Here is a 16,815-nt window from a genome sequence, read left to right on the forward strand (position 1 = left end):
ATTATTATTATTATTATTATTATTATTATTATTATTATTATTATTATTATTATTATTATCTTGGGCAAGTCACATTCCCTCAGCCTCTGAGGAGGGCAATGGCAAACTCCTTCCATGTAAATCTTACCAAGAAAACCTTAGGATAGGTTTGCCATACTGGAGCCAGTCGCGTGCAGTGGTTTTATTGTTGGCTCTGGACTCCAGGAGCTCAGAGTTCAAATCCCCAGCTCAGCCATGGAAACCCACTGGATGACCTGGGGCAAATCATTTTCTCAGCCTGAGAGGAAGGAAAAGGCAAACTCTCTCTGAATAAATCTGGCCAGAAAAACCCTAGGACAGAGTGGCAGTAAACTGGAGAAACTTGAAGGCACATAGCAACAACAGAAACTGCAGCCATGATGAATGGACTGGAGAGATTTCAGCTTTCCATCTATTTCTGTGTTTTAAAGAGACAGCCAAGTGTGTTGATGTGGGGAAACTTCATAACACATTTATACAGTTGTGAATTGCATGGAGAGAACTGAAATAGATGTAAGTTCTAAACTCACTCAAAACTGTAGGATTTGATATCAACAAAGGTAACTATTTGGTGGGAAGTTCAGGGCAGAGGAACAATTGATTTCCCCCTATTACAAACTGATATTAAACCAAGGAACTCGCTGCCACAAAATGTGGCAATTACAGTCCTTAAGCGAGAATGGGAAGCATTGGATCCTGTGAGGCTTGGATTGAAACTCATCCCCCTGATATGGCAGCCATGGTCCACCACTGGGAACCACAGAAAACCATAGTCTTCCATGATCTTCTTCCCAACCCAGTTGGGGTCTTGACACTGGACAAGATGAGTCTCATTGCGAATGAGGCTTTGGAATCTCACAGAGGATGGAAGATCTCTCAGCAGCTAGGACCCACAAAAACTCTGGGAAGAGGCCACAGAAGGGCAGTTTCTTTGGTGTCCCTTTGGTGGATGTCTCCTAGAGGCATTCCCTGTGGGATGCATGAATCTGAATATTATGTAGTTTTTTGTGGGTTTTTCCGGCACAGATGTATTATTTTCTATGCAGAAAATGCTGTTTCCTGCATAGGAGATACTGTTTTCTGTGTGAAACAAACACATGTGAATTTGCTGCAGAAGTTCTCAGTTGTGAGTAGGCTTCAAAACTGTGGGTTTTGAAGACTTTCTCCAGCAGGAAGAAAATTGCAGAAATTACTAATTGCTTCCTTCAAGGAGAAACCTAGTGATGAAATGTATCTGTGTAGCACCACAGAGGCAAAGCACTGGTTCCCAAAACTGCCAGGTTCTCCATCCCTGAACCAGAGTTTCCTTGGAATAATTCGCCAGGGTTCTTTTAAACTAGTTGTAGTTGTTGCTGTGTATCTTCAAGTTGTTACTGACGTATGGCAACTCTAAAGTAAACCAATCATGGGAATTTCTGGGGCTGAGAGCATATGACTCTCCCAAGGTCACCCAGTGGGTTTCCATGGCCATGCAGGAAATCGAACCCTAATCTCCAGAGCTGTAGTCCAACGCTCAAACCACTACACCATGCTATTTCCAACTAGTAGACCCCAGTGTTATTCTTGTGCCTCTGCCTCTCTGAGGAAACTGAGTAATTCAGTGACTGAAGTAGAGGGATCTCTACAGGATCAGTGCCAACAAAAAGGCAAACATTTCTTCTCATTCCTGATATTGCACAACTGCTGGTCCGGATGTTGCTGTTTGATCAGAGATTTGAGGGCTGGGGAGCGCTAGTGAGTTTTACTACATCCTCAGCTTAAACAAACAGATAAGTCTGTCTTCTCAGATCCTACCAGCCGCCAAGTCCAGGACAAAATGTCAAGCTTGCTGACAAGAAGCAGCTGTTGTTCCTATCTATCTCCAGCTCTGCTCAAGCAGGGATCTCACTGGTGTTGGCTGAAATGCGGAAGAAAAAAAGGCTGTCCAGTGAAATCCACCACGTATTGACATTGCTGTGGAGCCACGGAGGTCAGCATCACATAAACTGAAAGGGGTCCGGTTTCATTAAAAAAAATTGCAGAAGATTGAATTTTTGGTGCGTTGTTGCTGTTCTTGTTTGTGTGGGGTTTAAAGGTTGTAAATAGCAATATTCTTTAGTAGATATTGGTATTATAAGTTATATAAGCACTTAAGGTATATACCAGTGATGGCGAACCTCTGGCATGCGTGCCAGAGGTGGCACTCAGAGCCCTCTCTGTGGGCACATGTGCCGTCTCCCCAGCACAGAGTTTGCCAGAGTTTGTTACTAGAAAGCCTGAGGGACATGGCACTTTGCAATAAATAAATGGGTTTGGGGTTGCAGTTTGGGCACTCGGCTTCTAAAAGGTTCACCATCACTGTTACATACTGTATATACTCATGTATAAGTCTATAAATTTTGGTTTAAAAAATTCCCCCCAAAAACTGAGCCGACTTATCTATGGGTCACTGTAGTACTGTATCTTACCTTTTACAGCATTTACAAGAAGGAATGATTCCTGATGAAAGGTAAGAGTATAATCTGTCCTGGAAACAACCCCCCCCCCCCCCACACACACACAGATACTCTGCATCCATCCTGTCTTTACTGTGAGCACAAAAGGTTATGCCTGCTGGAATTTTGTAAATTCTTTTGCATTGTTTTCTTTTGCTCCATCTTTTAGATCCTATGCTATATGCGCCTAGGTTTTACCCTCAACTTACCTATGAGTCATATCAAAATCTATAATTTTAGCCCTCAAACTTGCCCTCGACTTATACATGAGGTCAACTGATAGTCGAGTATATACGGAAAGCACTCGCCCAAGATCCAACGTTGTCGTCTATGTTTTATAACTTTACAAAACTGTAGCCATGTTGCAAGAAATACAACAGAACCTTGTTAGTGAATTGCAAAGATGTGGACTGAGAGTTTCTGAAGCGCACTGGGCACTTCTGAAGCCCTTTGGGCACTTCTGATGTCCATTAGTTGCTCCTAGTGTGCAGTAATGTACGTGAAGTGGTGTGCTTGATTTTATTTCACATATAGTACTGCCATATAATTTACAACTCAAAGGCTTCCCTGAATAGAAAGATCTTTACCAGCTGATGAAAAGAGGGCAAAGAGAGGGCCAACTGGACTGTGAAAGAGAGATCTACTGCCAGGGAGCAACCATGGAGAAGATTCTCTCTGGAGTCCTCACCAAAAGTGCCTGTGAAGGTGGTGGGGCTGAGACAAATCTTAAAGCTTGTGCTGGCTTGCACAGGGAGATATAGTTTTTCAGACATTTACATCAAAGTGTCAATGAAGTTCTTGATGTTCAGTTCCTTGGAAAGCTCCTTTAAAGTCATCCATCCAGACTGGGAGGGAGTGAAAAGGCAGGTCCAACTCCATCAGGCCTAGCCAGAGCAAGAAGAAGGGCCCTCCCTCCAGTCCATCTGCCTTGGTCCAGGCCTCAGAGGGAAAGAAGAGACACTGGACTTGAACCCTTTCCCCACCACCATTCCCTTTTCCTTTTGTGTCACGCCTTTTTAGATTGTAAGCCTGAAGGCAGGGAACCATCTGAATAATTATCTGTAAGCCGCTCTGAGAGCCTTTAGGGCTGAAGAGCAGGGTATAAATACCATAAATAAAGTCTGGTTTTAAAACCAGGGCGGATTCACTACCCCACTAACTTGGAAGACACCAGCTGCCTCTGCTTTCTTCCATTTTTCTCTCAGTATTTCAGCGTCTACACACTGCGATCGCTGGAACAAAAGATGGCGGAACAGACTGTAATCCCAGCATTGAGATTTCAAGAGGCCTCTCAAGGAATTTTTGGAAACTCGCAGAATTCTTTCCTTTGCTTCAAAAACAGGCAAAATGTACAACAATACAAAATCTATATTACATTGGGGCCACTCAGAACAACAGCAACAAAAATAAATCCACTGTCTGGATTCTATTACAACCAACACCACCTATTCCTTCCCCCAATGTACGAAGACTTAAGGTATATTTGCAACCATGTGCTTTCAAATCACCTGTAAATTTATAGTGACTCCATGAGTTTCATAGCGTTATCTCAGGTAAGGGATCTTCACAAATGGTTTTTCCAGTTCCCATCCTCTGAAACATAGCCTACAGCTCCACAGATTTGTTGATGGTCTCCCATCTAAGTACTAACCAGGGCTGACCCTAGCTAGCTTACATGCTCAGATGGGATCTGATGCTTTGAGAGCAGTGGTTCCCAAACTTTAGTCCTCCAGGTATTTTGGACTTAAGCTCCCAGAATTCCTGACTATTGGCCAAGGTGGCTGGGGCTTATGGGAGCTGAAGTCCAAAACAACAGGAGGATCAAAGTTTGGGAACCACTGCTTTAGAGTGTTGGCCTATTCTCAACCAGTATCCAAGCCTAAAAGAAGAAGCAAGCAGATAAAATGAAGATGAACCCCAGAATTGTTCAAGAGTCCTTTGAGACCCTTGCATGAATCCTCATTTTCACATTACTCTCCAGAGTGATGAGCTCAGAACAGCTCTCAGATCATCTCCAAGACTGGCACAATGACTTCACCATAGACCTGAAGACTCAGCTAAAGGCTTGGATCATTCATGAGATCACCTTGAAACACGAGACACAGATATCTCATTTAGCAAACAAATGGCACAAATGCTGTTCCAAAATTACCCTGAGTTATTCCACTATGCGGGAGTGTGTCTGTTACCCACAATGCAAAGTCTACAATCTGTGATTTTGGGGACTTGCCAAAGTAGCCAAACCCAAATAAACTTCCACAGGTCTCCAGGAGCGAAGGAGTAAAATCCCATGAAGTCATTGTTATTCTTTTGACAAGGACTGGATGGAGAAAACCCAAGAGTGTATTGAGTACTGTTAAGGGCAAGTGCAGAACAGAGAACCTTTGACATCCCAAAAGTGCAACATACAAGTTGCTGATATAGTCAGATTTCTGTTCCAGCTTTGACGTACCACCACCACACACATAGCTATCCATCTGAGACATAATGTGAGGATTAATCACACTTAGATTGCAATGCTATATTTCTTTATCAACAATAAACAGCAATGACTGCTGACCTTCCAAGGAATGAAACATGCATTTGGTGATGCAAGGATCAGACACTTACCTTTTCAGTGTTCCAGATCTCTCAAGGTCTGGTGCAAACAGCTCATCCAACCCCTCTCAACTTCTCCACACTCAGTCTGTGCTTCAGTCTTGTCTTGGAAATATGTGGCTTTCTGCCAAAAGAAAGACATGGGTCATGATCTTAGAGCCCTCTTTCCTTATTTTACTAGTGGCACTGATGCATAGTATCACAGTATTCTGTGCAAAATGCTTATACAAAAGGTATTGGCTCAAATCTTACATCATGGTTGCATATTATAACCTTGGGCTGAATAGCTGCATCACACAAGCAAATGTTCACTCAAACGCACAACCCAGTGCTCACCTGGACACAATGCAGAATGCACACAACTTCTGTATGAGACAAAATACTGACAATGTATCTTCTGTATCACACAAAGTGTCCAACTGCTTCCATAATGGAACTTACACAAACATAAAACGTCAGGATTTTGACCCTTGTCTTTTTACACTACTCATTTTCCATGGAGGCCATGGCAGTGTGCTTGGCCTCTCAATAGCTCTATAAGATAGACAAGACGGAAAGAGATTAACCTGTCCAATAGCACCTTAGCCAAGTTTATCCTGGCTGAGCCAGAACTGAACCACAAATTTCCCACACTCGAAGAAGAAAATGAGGGAATACGTCAATAAAGGAATGAGAGAAGAGAAATTTCGGAAGGCACCCAAAGTGGCACCTTAGTTACTCGCAGGCAGTTCAAGTACCATGCTATCAAGGGTGTTGATACGCCAAAGTGGCACTGCTTCCTAAACACTACAGTGTTAACAAAATAATAAAAGCTGAGAACCTACACTGTGTTTGTCTAATGTATGTCTAAATTCACATAGTTAAGTGGTGATTGTGCTATTCCACTTCTGTTGAATGTTAACACTGTACAAACACCTGTCTTTCTACTGTCATGGTGAATCAAGTGGGACATTGAAAGTACCAAGTTACACACCATCCAAGAATATATAATATTTGCAGTTATGTAACTTATCTTACACAACTGCATACTAAATATATCACAGCCAAAAATGTTCAACTGTATGCATAAGGTAACTTCAAGATGTTTCTAACTGCTTTATCACACTAGGGGACAAACAGGATTTAAACGAGAGTTAAACAGGAAATGTTGTGTGATAAACATCAGGCGTTTCCTTTTTAACTCTTGTTTAACTCTTGTTTAAATCCTGTTTGCCCCTTAGTGTGATAAAGCAGCCCATTTTTGCTGGGTTTCCTTGCCAAGCTTTGCTCAGAAGCAGTTTGCCAGTACCTTCCTCTGAGCGTGCGATATGCCCAAGATCACCCAGTGGTTTCCATGGCTGAAAGAGGATTTAAACCTGGTCTCTGAAGCCTTGGTCCAATAACGTATGTGTACATAAATCACTAACAGGATGCCAGACAACTTGTATTCTGGGATACCAAAGTCACAGTCTCTCTTTTCTCCTCACTATATATACACCAAACACTATCACAAATCTTCCACCTCCCATCCATCTTCACAACACTCCTTTGAGGGAGGCTGCCATCATTGTACATTGTTGGTTTTCCAAGAAATGCTGAGGGATGACCTATATCTACAAATTTTACAGTGCTTTATAAATATCATCATCATCATCATCATCCAAACACTTCTGTGCTTTCGTTTCCATTTCTGTGCTTCTGTTCCACTGGTTGTGTGAAAGAGGGTCCATCTTGCAACTCAACATAATGGAACTGGGGCTGCATAAACAAGAATCATAAAGTTGGAAGAGAACCCAAGGCCATCCACTCCAACCTTCTGCCATGCACAAATCTGCAATTCATAGAGTCATAGAATCATAGTCATAGAATCACAGAGTTGGAAGTGACCACAAGAGCCATCCAGTCCAACCCCATTCTGCCATGCAGGAAATCTCAATCAAAGCATCCCCGACAGATGGCCATCCAGCCTCTGTTTGAAGCCCTCCAAGGAAGGAGACTCCACTACACTCCGAGGAAGGAGTGTGTTCCACTGTCGAACAGCCCTTACTCTCAGGAAGTTCCTCCTAATGTTGAAGTGGAATCTCTTCCTGGAACTTGCATCCATTGTTCTGGGTCCTGTTCTCTGGAGCAGCAGAAAACAAGCTTGTTTCCTCCTCAATATGACATCCCTTCAAATATTTAAACAGGGCTATCACATCACCTCTTAACCTTCTTTTCTCCAGGTTAAACATGCCCAGCTCCCTAAGTCGTCAAGGACTCTCAACAGCCTCTGTTTAAAAACTTCCAAAAAGAGAGACTGCATCACTCCCCAAGGCAGGATCTTCTATGGTCAAACAGCTCTTACCATTAAAAAGTTCTTCCTAATGTTTAGATGGAATTTCTTTTCCTGTAGTTTGAATCCATTGCTCCAGGTCCTAGTCTCTGGAACAGCAGAAAACAAGCTTGCTCCACCCTCAATATGGTATTCCTTTAAACATTTAACAAAGGCTATCATGTTACTCTTTAACTTTCTCCTCTCCAGGCTAAACATTCCCAGCTCCCTAAAGTTGCTCCTCATAGGGTTTGGTGGTTTCCAGACCCTTCACCATTTTGGTTGCTCTCCTGTGGACATGATCCGGCTTGTCCACACCCCTCTTGAATTATGGTGCCCAGAACTGGACACAATATTCCAGGTGAGACCTAACCAAAGTAGAATAGAGTGGCACTATTACTTCCCTCTATCTAAACACTATACTTCTATTGATGTAGCCTAGAATCACATTGGCCTTTTTAGCTGCCGCATCACACTGTTGAGTCATATTCAGTTTGTAAGTCTACTAGGACTCCTAGTTCCCTTTCACATGTACTGTTGTCAAGCCAGGTGTCCTCTAGTCTATATCTGTGCATTTTAATTTTTTCTGCCTAAGTTCTCCCCATTGAAATTCATTTTATTAATTTTGTCTCAGCTCTCTAACCTGTTAAGGTCATTTCAAATTCTGATCCTGTCCTCTGGGGTATTAGTTAGCCCTCCTATTTGGTGTTATCTGCAAAGAAGAGGCTAGTGAGTAAGGGCAGAGAACTCCGGACAGGTTGCTCCGTTTTGTGCCGAACAGCTGAGAGTACAGAATGTGGCCAAAATCAGTGGGAGTCCTTGCATTGTGCTTGGATCGGATCTTTAGCAGGACCATTAAACAGAAGTAAATAAGGCAAACTCCCGTCTGAGGCTGATTGAGAAACTCATTTGTGAAGCGATAGGAAATAATTGCAAAGTTTTCCTGGAGCTTGAAGGAGGAAGCTGGCCGTTCGTCACGCCAGCAGCCCATACCTTATCCAATTCATCATGCTTGTCAGGTGTCAGCCACTGAAAAATTTAACTATGCCTTCTTTCTTCCCACTGGGTGCCCCTTCGATGACAGCGCACCCTGCTAGGATGGCTGGAGCACCAGAGCAATGAGTGACAAATTTGACTCCACTCCCTCCAACACTGCTACACACACACACACAGAAAGAGAGAGAGAGAGAGAGACTGCCAGTTGCATTCCACACCTTGATGCTCACAGATTTTGATAGAGCTCGAGACTGCTCTGGCAACAGACTGCTAAGTCTATTTTTCTTCACTGCCAGGTGGTTGGCAATGTAGGGGCCAAGTTTTGGAAATTCTTGTAAAATAGGAACAGGGCCCAAATTAGTATATTGCATGTATGTGGGAGGTGCAGGGAATACCTTGCTTGGGAACAAAGATCCAGAGGTTCCTGCAGCCCCATTGCCATGGAAAAAAGAAAGAAAGAAAGAAAGAAAGAACCAGGCTAAATTTTGGATCATAATTGGGATGCTAACTTCCCTGTATCTATGTAAGTATAGTTGGACCACCATATCCATAGAGGATCTGTTCAGGACCTGACTCCCCCCCCAACATGGATTAAAAAAATGAGGACCTCAAGTCCTGTTCTCCCTAATGGCAGTGCAACATGTGCATGACTGCTAACACAGCTGCATGCATGCATGGCCATTGGGGACAACAGGGGCTTGCTATCTGCAGATGCTCAGATCAGAGGATCTTCTGATCCCCCACCCACTGACCCCCCCATCCCTTGCACTGGGTGACACGCTGGGTGGGGATGCCACTGATGACTTCAGCAAAGTTGGTGTCACCAATCTGGTAACTCCTAGTGTCACCCCCATACAGAATCCTTAGTAACATTTTGCCTTGTGATGGCAGGCCAATCATTGCAAGCTGATGCTTGGCATCAGCCCTAGCAAATGGGATGGAAAAATTGGTGTGCCCTGCCACCCATAACCACAGGAGACACAGCTGGCATTTGTAAGGTTTCAGTGCTGCATGAATGCCATATGCTTGAGAGCACAGTTGGTGACTGCTCTCAAATATAGGATTTGAGGCACCCCATTTCACTCCAACATGGTACCCAACTTTCGGTCCCCAAATACGGGATGTTCGATAAAGACTTCACAAAAGTCTAGATTCCCCCTCCACACCTGAACTTTCACTACTTAGTCCTTTCCCTGGCTTAGGGTTGCCATAACCTGGCTGCAACCGGGTTTTTCCCGGTTTTGGCGGCACCTGCCCGGTCACGGCACGGGTGCTGCCAAAATCACTGCTTGGCCTCCGCTCCCCGCCACGATCGCGAGGGAAAATGTAGGACAAAATTTTCAAATGTAGGACACGGTTTTGTGTGTCCTACATTTGAAAATTTTGTCCTACATTTTTCCCGGTTGGGAGGTCCGGTGGTATGGCAACCCTACCCTGGCTGAACAAGCTTTTATTCTCTCTCAGGATAATCAAGCATTTATTCCGGCAGTATATTTTAAGAAGCCATTTCTTTATAGACTTGTTTTACCTTGTCATTTCCTCTTCATACCTTGATGGCTTTATAATTAATATTTTTATGCTGCAATATTCTTTGTGTTTATAAAGCCTGGCATCAGTTCAAAGCTCTCCCTGTGTAGATATGCTGGCATATAAACGTGGCGAACATGTCTTTTTGTTAAAAAGGAGGTATACCTGTTAAAATTAATAAGTGTGTGTGGGGAATAAAACAAGAATGGGTTGGCTGGTGAAACCAACTGGCTGGAAACCTGCTGGAGTCCTACACTTGTGCAAGTACTCTATGGAAGCTGTTGGGACATTTTTGTAGCACGTGGAATGGTGATGTTGAAGGATGTAGTTATGGGGCCATTTCTGCACACTGGACACCACACATACATATGCATGCACATTTGGTTATCCATTCAGATGTGCATTGTCATAATCCTCGAAACAGCATATGTATGCACCCTCAGAGACCAGGGTTCAGATTTCCACTTGGCCATGGAAACCCACTGGGTTGCCTTGGGCAAGTCACATCCTCAGAGGAAGGAAGTGGCAAACCTCCTCTGAACAAATCTTACCAAGAAAACCCTGTGATAGGCTCACATTAGGGTCATTATAAGTCAGAAATAACTTGAAGGCACACAGCAACAACAACCATTATGAATGTGTGGACATATGGCTGGACACTGTTCATAGTTGCACTTTGTGAATGGTTGTAAATTGCATGTGCAAATGCACATTTGGTTGTGCACTGCATTGCACAACCACTTTCTAATTCCCTGACCGTTATGGTCCTTTGCCTTAATGGAGGATCTTGTCCACAGACAGCTGCTGTTCCTGTTCCCCATCCCCATCCTGCAAGACCCCTTGCAAAAATGACCTTCTGATGGAAAGCAGAAGCAAAACAGAAAGAGAAAAGGACCCAATGAGACCACCTGCTATTCCCCCAGAACTAAGTGTTCCATGAATGTTGTAAAGTATTGACAAAACCAGAGACTAAAGAACTGTGACTGCTGCAGCTGCAGCTCAACACTCCCCCAAGGATGGGGAGGGAGCCTCTGTGTCAATGTGAGGAAGGGAGGCAGCCCTTGGGACGCGGTGTACTTTGCCTAGCCCCATTTAGTGCAATCAAGCCTGAGCTCAGCTAACCAAGAAATTGGGCTGTTGTCTTAAAACGAATGCACTTTAAACAAACCAAGGAAAGGGAGCAAGTTGATGTTTTGGAGAAGCTACCCTGGGAGTGGGGAACAAGCAGGTCTTTGGATGGTAGCCTCCTATCAACCCCAGCCAGTAAGCAGATGGTCAGGGATGCTGGGATTGCCACCCAGCAGTTGAAACCGACTTAATTACCAACAATCCTACAAAAAAAACGAAAACAAAAACAAATGGGTGCTGCAGATGCCATAAACTGCCCCACAGACAAATAAATGGATCCAAGAATAAACCGGAACTCGATTCTCCCGAGAAGCCAAAATACTGAACTGAGGCTGTCATGCTTTGGATACATTGTTGGATCATGCAATTCACTGGAAAAGAAAATGCTGCTCAGCAGCAGGAAAAGAGGAAGACCACATTACAGATGGATTGACTCGATCAAAGAAGCCATGTCTGCCCTGAGCTTGCAAGACCTTGTCAGGGCCATAAAGAACAAGGTCACTTGGAGGTTTTGCATCCAGAAAGTTGGGCATGATCAGACCAAAAGCAGGGCATGGAGGCAAGAGCATGTGTGGATACAGAGACACACATTCTCACACACCAGCGCATCCCCAGATTCTGCATCTGGAGTTTCTGTTGATCCGTCATGATTTCTTGTTGCTGTGTGCCTTCAAGTCATTTCCAACTTATGGTGACCCTAAGGCAACCCTATCATGGAGTTTTCTTGGCAGGCTTCTTCAGAGGAGCTTTGCCATTGCTGTCCTCTGAGGCTGAGAGAGTGAGATTTGCCCAAGGTCACCCACTGGGTTTACATGGACGAGCTGGGAACTAAACCTAATTAGAGAGGGAGGCTTGGGCAGGAGATGCCAGCCTGGCAGTAGCCGTTTTGGCACTGGGGACTCCATGCTGAAAGAAACCAAATTAATACATAATAAAGGGCTCCTCCAGAGAGGAAGGAGGAGCACACAACTTTGTCACTTAACCAAAGTAATAACAAATTAAGCTGGGAAGAGGAAGAGGAGGAGGCAGTGTCCCTTAGTGTTTTTTAAGTGTTAAGATTAATTTTCTGGGAGACAAGGAGCAAGAGCATGGTCACATGAAGTGGGAGGGTTTCATGTGCAGAAAGTCACTTGCCCCCAACTTCATGGTGCTGCTCTGATTGCAAGCCCCATGGCCATTTCATGGCTGGTGGAGAGCGATGGGGATCAGAGAAGCTCCTGGCTATATTCCTATGTATGTGTGTCCCTGCAAGTCCTCTGCTGACTTATGGTGATCGTATGCATGTCACAGAGTTTTCTTAGGCAGGGAATATTCAGGTGTGGTTTTTCCAGTTTCTTCTCTGAATAAACCTGGTATTCATTGGCAGGGTTCCTATCCAAGTCCTAACCAGGACTGACTATGCTTAGCTTCCAAGATCAGATGGGATCTGGTGCCGATGATATAATCTGCCAAGATTTGTCAGGTTCTCTAGAGATCTCAAGGGATGATGTTCATGATGGGGACACAGCCAGATACGTCTCCAGTTCTCCTCCTTACCAGCAATGGAACTGGTTATCACAGTGAGTCTAGAGAACTCAGTGAGAAAGGGAATACTAAGCTCCACAACAACAATCACAAAAATACACATGCAAGTGATCAGTGGAATTACACAAACCAGTGTGGTATAGTGGTTTGAATGTTGGACTACATTGCTGGAGACCAGGGTTCAATTCCCAGCTCAGGCATGAAAGCCACTGGGTGACCTTGGACAAATTACATGCTCTCAGCCTCAAGGGAAGGCAATGGCAAACCTTGGCTGAAAAAATCTTGCCAAAGAAAACCCTTGACAGGTTTGCCTTGGGGTCACCATAAGTCGGAAATGCCATGCAAGACACACAATACAACAACAACAACAAATGCCGCTAACAAGATACTGGCCAGGGTTCAGCTCCCCACTCAGCCATGGAAACTGGGTGACCTTGGGCAAGTCACACTCTCTCAACCTCAGAGGAAGGCAAACATCCACAGAATAAACCTTGCCAAGAAAATTCTGAAAGAGTTAAGACAGTGGCTTCAGTATGGGATTGGGAGATGTGGAAAGCAGAGTTCAAATTTCTTCTAAGCTCTGGAAACCTACTGGTGAGCTTGGCTGAGTCACACCCTCTCAGCCTGGCCAAGAAAAACCTGTGACACAGTTGCCACAAGTCATAGAGGGCTTGAAGGCACTTCACAAGTAGATCAAGGAAGAGGAACAGGAGGAAGTTTGTTCCACCTGAATTAACCTCTCCTTTTTTTTCAAAACCATTTTGGAAGACTAGAAAGAGCTTTAACACTTGGCACATTCCAAGACATTGGTGAAACCGTTGCCTAGATCTCACATGTTTGGGTTTTTTTTGAGAAGGTTTGGGACATCTTGCAGGAAGCTTGCAATCTTGTTAATTGGGATCAGATGACTTCTGCTGCCAAAGACATGGATAAGAACTTAGAAGAGCCATTCTGATCAGGCCAAAAGCTTCTCAAGTTCATCCGCTGTTTGCACAATGGCCAATCCGTTGCTTCAATGGGATGCCCACTACAAAAGCATGAATTAACTGCATGCAACATCTCCCATTTACCAGCAACTGATACACAGAATAGTATCAGCCTCCACTGCAGATGACATATGGCCATTTTGACAAGTGGCCCTGGATTGACATGCTCAATCATCAGTTTATCCAACTCTTTTTAAAAGTCATCCAAGGTGCTAGTCATTACTAGTACACTTTGTGGCGGTGAATTCCATAGTTTTTCAAAACACATTGTGCAAAGAAGGATTTAAATAACTTCTTTTTAAACTTTTGTAATCAGTGTTTGTACTTCTATGATTCTATGAAATAAAAGAGGATTTATAGGTGTAAATAGTTTTCATTGTCTCACCCTTTGCAAAGCTAGAAATTTGGGGACTACAGGAAAATTTCATGGGATGGGGCAGACTTCTTCCTCTTCTTCCTCCTTTAGTAGAATAACTACTGCATTTGACCCCACTTTCATTTCCCATACCCAATGCTATGGAACCCCAGGAATTGTAAATGTCCTACAATCATAAACCTGGAATAGTTGGAATAAAGTTGGAAGAGACCGCAAGGGCTATGCAGTCCAACCTCTTTCTGCCACGCAGGAAGACACAATTCATGCCCTCCCTTTGACAGATGTCCATCCAGCCTCTGCTTAAAGCCCTCCAAAGAAGGAAATTCCAACACTCTAAGGTACCAATGTATTCCACTAACAAACAATACATAGATGCCTTCTTGTATTTACTGTATTTGCATTCCCTGTATCCCTCTACATGCCCCAAGAGTATTAAAAGAACTAGCAGAAGTAATCTGAGGACCTTAGTTTTTTTTGGTGGGGGGGATTCGGGTTATGATGCCATGTTCTAGAATGAGGCCTTGTATTTGCAGGGAAGATGCCAGCCACAGCTGCTGGCAAAACATCAGGAATAAACTCTTCTAGAACACAGCCTCATAGCCCAAACACACACACACAAAAACTATGGAGGCCTGCTGAGAAAGCCTTTGACTTCACAAATATGAGAACCACTGGCAATAATCTTTGAGAATTCCTTGGGAACAGAAGAAGTCCCAGCAGACGGGAGGAGGACAAATGTCCCCATTTTCAAAAAAGGAAAGAAGAGGATCCAAACAATTACTGACTGGTTAGCCTGACATCAATACCAGGAAAGATTCTAGAGCAGATCATGTAACCAACCATCTGTAAGCACTTAGAAAGACAAGCTGTGATTACTAAAAGTTAGCATGAGTTTCTCAAAAGCAAGCCATGCCATACTAATCCCATCTTCTTTTCTTAAGAAATAAATAAAAACACCAATGTGATTCTTGGTAGATGCAGGGAATGGTGTGGATGTTGCTTAACTTGATTTTAGTAAGCTCTCTGACAGGGTCTCCTATTTCTTTGCAAAAATATTTCCTTGCAAAAAAGCTAGTAAAACGTGGGCTCAACAACGTCGCTGCAAATCTCAGGAACTAAAGTGATGTCAAACTGCATTATGTCTACAGTGTAGATGCATCCTAAGTAGCTGATACAGAATACTGGCCTAAATATCTGTGCAGAAATATTGTACTGTGAAGAGAAAAAAAAAGCTGGTCCCTTGCTCAGAAAATGCTGTACACAAAGCAACTACCCACAAATGTTGCACACAGAGTAAGTGCTGAACTGCAAAGATAAAACTAGGATTCTTCTAATCGGGTTTCTCAACATGTTCTTCAACATTTTTTTAAATAATATTTTTGAACATTGTTTCCATTTCAGGCTTGGAGTCTGGGTGGCCAAAGAGAGGGAGGTTGTGAGAAGGTGCTCCCAGGAGCCATTGTCACTCTGACCTCCCAGACCTTGTCCTCCTTGGCTGCTCTGAAGCTCACTCAGCTGTGACTCAGGCCTGAGCTGGAAATGTCAGCGGGGCCATCTGTCAAGCCCCATCTCCTACCCTCCCTCTCCAACTGCCAAGGAGGCTTTGACCTTGCTGGTGACACTGAGTCATGCTTGGCTCTGAGTCAGAGCGACGTAATCCCAGCGGAACCTGCATCGTGGTGGATGATAATACAATATTACACATGCTGTTGAACACTTCTCTGAAATCCACAGGGGCTCAGGGGCAGTAGATCAATGCAGAAAAGGGCAAGTGAAGTCAAAGGACTGGAGCAACTCCCTCATGGGGGAAGAATCATAGAATTATAGAGTTGGAGCGCACCCCAAGCATCATCTAGCCAACCCCCTACTATTGTACAAATTCTAGATCTAAAGATGCCCATCCAACCTCTGCTTACTGAGGATGGAGCAAGCTTGTTTTCTGCTGCTCCAGAGACACGAAGCAATGGATGCAAAAACAGGGAAGGAGATTCTACCTGAACATTAGGAAGAACTTCCTGACAGTAAGAAATGTCCATTAGTGGAACATAGAATCATAGGTGCTTTACAGAGCGCCCAAAAAGGGCGCTCTGCCGGTACCCGTGTTTGCTGCGCGAGGGAACCACAGCAGACAAACCGCGCAGCTCCCTCGCGCAGCAAAAAGTGGGTTCTTCTTGCAGTGCAGTTGTGATGCCACAAGGCGCTGATGGTGCACTTGCGGAATCACAACTGTGCCGCGCCATGCGGACACTAAGTGTCCGTCACGTCAAAATGGCGGCACCCATGTGTATAGGATGTCGGCATTTTTACATCCCCAGTATGTACTAGAGGTGAGGCCTGATTGGACGCTGCATCCTAGTATGTACTGGGAGAGGAGCAAAGGCCCATCTGGAACGGGCCAGAGAGTTGGAAGAGACCACAAGGACAATCCAGTCCAACCCCATTCTGCCATGCAGGAAATCTAAATCAAAGCATCCCCGACAGATGGCCATCCAGCCTCTGCTTAAAGACCACTAAGGAAGGAAACTCCACTACACTCTGAGGAAGAGTGTTCCACTGTCGAACAGCCCTTACTGTCAGGAAATTCCTCCTAATGTTGAGGTGGTAGCTTGTAGCTTGCATCCATTGCTCCATGTCCTGGGTCACTCTCCCTGCCCCTTTCCATGAAACTATGTGTACTATTCCTTCCCTTGATCTAGTTACTACACTCTGATTGATACAACAGAGAATCACATTGGCTTTTTTTTACTTCCCACCACAACCTGAAGTACTTAGCACTGTCTCCTAGACAGCACTAAAAGAATTCAGTGAACTGCATTGGAGAAGTGGTACCAGAGCTCTCTGACAGAGAAGGTGAAATAGGCCACAAAACTACTCACCCCAGGAGTCCGTAGCATTGAG

General features: G+C 44.2%; 1 protein-coding gene and 1 pseudogene across 1 annotated transcript in view; one reads left to right on the forward strand and one right to left on the reverse strand.

The window, feature by feature from the left end:
* Positions 1 to 16,815, reverse strand: part of CNTFR (ciliary neurotrophic factor receptor) — a 549,220-nt gene that overhangs the window by 420,670 nt on the left and 111,735 nt on the right. Inside the window, exon 2 of the mRNA XM_042448839.1 lies at positions 5,103 to 5,214. The gene's annotated coding sequence lies outside the window, so the exon portion shown is untranslated. The remainder of the gene's footprint in view (positions 1 to 5,102; positions 5,215 to 16,815) is intronic.
* LOC121920717 overlaps positions 1 to 16,815 on the forward strand; it is a 145,940-nt pseudogene that overhangs the window by 36,980 nt on the left and 92,145 nt on the right.

Source organism: Sceloporus undulatus, chromosome 2 (genome assembly GCF_019175285.1).
Source record: "Sceloporus undulatus isolate JIND9_A2432 ecotype Alabama chromosome 2, SceUnd_v1.1, whole genome shotgun sequence".
In the NCBI taxonomy this organism is placed as follows: Eukaryota; Metazoa; Chordata; class Lepidosauria; order Squamata; family Phrynosomatidae; genus Sceloporus; species Sceloporus undulatus.